Here is a 1,729-nt window from a genome sequence, read left to right as displayed (position 1 = left end):
AACTTTTTGAATAATCTGGTAAATCCAAGTAGCTCCCATTATATATACGTTTATGTTTTCATCATACCTCCAAAACTTCAAAGCGTTTCACTGTAGTTGTAATCCAATAGCGAAATCACAACCGCATACCTATACAAAATAATATACAAGCTTAGCTTAGTGCTAACAAATTTACTCTCAAAAAGAAAAATTTACTATCAAGATCTAAAATGAAAACCCATCCACACAATATTACCCTTACTCCCTTACGTTAAGATTGTTCATCTTGGGCCCGGGCCTTGCCCGGGCTAACCCTACTAGTTTTTTACTATATAGAAGAGCCCTAAAGCAAGCAGGAGACCGTCGACATCCCTGCTTGCTGACACAGGGGCATTTAGGTAATTTCTCTTACTTCTCAAATTACCGTAGGACACGTAGCTAAAATTTTTTAGTAGGACAGCTGGGAGATGACGACGCATGACAGAATAAACAAGCGGTGACCACCGGGTTTTATTCTGCTCATCACCTTTCTCCGTTGTACTTCTCTATTTTCTCCAACAGTTCTCAGTTTCTCTCCTGGAAATATTAATACTTCTGGTGAGCTTTTCTCTATTATTGTACTGCTCTTTTTTATTTGCTTTGCTTCCTGTTTTACTGAGAATTTGTGAATAAAAAATATAGTTCTGTTGGTTTTCAAATAAAGTACTTATTAGAAATATGCGAATAAAAAATTATTGTTCTGTTGGTTCTGGAATAAAGCACTGAAAGCTCTTTCTTTAGGTTCGTTGATGTATTATGGTTAAAATTTTAATTACATCTTCTACAGATTGAGCTGCCACACTTCTAACAAAATTCGTATGATCGCTAAAATTGCAAAAGTGCATGGGATAGGTTTCCAAAGAAAATCTTTATTTTGTTTTCCCAACTTTGGGTATCGAGGCATCGAAAGGTAAAACTTTGGGTATCGAGGCAACGGAAGGCAAGCACCGCAGTAGGATACGATTCTTCTCAAACGGCTATGGGTGTCTTTGTTTGTGCCTGAGTAAGTAATTTGTCGACGCCCACAATGTGTTTGTTTTATTTAGTTAATGACTTGTTAAGTCTATTAGTAGTGGAGATTTATGTGATGGTTGTGATATTGTCTTGCACAATCATAGCATCATTATTATAGATCTTTTTAGAAAAAAAAATTCTCTTTATTGTCTGGTTTGGAGCTCTTGTGTTATTTTTTCCCCTATTGTCCTCTCTGTACTGTACAATTTTGCTGCCTCAACAATAGATAGTTTCATGTTGCAGTATTCTTGGGGATCATATGCTCATTATTCAGGTCTTATTGGCGATTACTATAGTTATTCACTAAAAATTATTCAGGTCTTATTGGTGATTGCTAGAAATATTCACTTGAAAAGGAATATTCACTAGAAATATGTAAAATATAACATAAGTTAGCGCACATCTATGGTAGGCACCATGCGTGAATTAGGTCCTTGAACTATACTGCTTTTGGAGGATCTAATTTTAAATTTTCTCTTTATACTTGCAGGATAGCGAAATGTATCGTGGGAAGCAATTGTATGAAAATGAGGAACGCTATGCTGCCTTAACTCATATGGTATAGAAAGAACTTTGCATAATTTACTGCTGCGGTGACGCAGTTTCTATTGTTGTACTATTTGTTAGGTGGTCTGATTAATGTCCTTGGAGGCAGTTCCTCTTATTGTGCTATTTGTTAGGTGGCCTTTTTTATGTC

The 1,729-nt window shown here is 36.0% G+C and overlaps 1 long non-coding RNA gene across 1 annotated transcript; it reads left to right on the top strand.

The window, feature by feature from the left end:
• On the top strand, window positions 480–1,723 carry LOC109231855. The gene is made up of 3 exons (XR_002068854.1): window positions 480–576; window positions 806–1,021; window positions 1,523–1,723. It is a non-coding gene; the product is annotated as an uncharacterized LOC109231855 (long non-coding RNA).

Source organism: Nicotiana attenuata, chromosome 8, assembly GCF_001879085.1.
Source record: "Nicotiana attenuata strain UT chromosome 8, NIATTr2, whole genome shotgun sequence".
Lineage (NCBI taxonomy): Eukaryota > Viridiplantae > Streptophyta > Magnoliopsida > Solanales > Solanaceae > Nicotiana > Nicotiana attenuata.
Note: the sequence above shows the minus strand (reverse complement) of the source record. Positions and strands in the feature narration are given on the sequence as shown.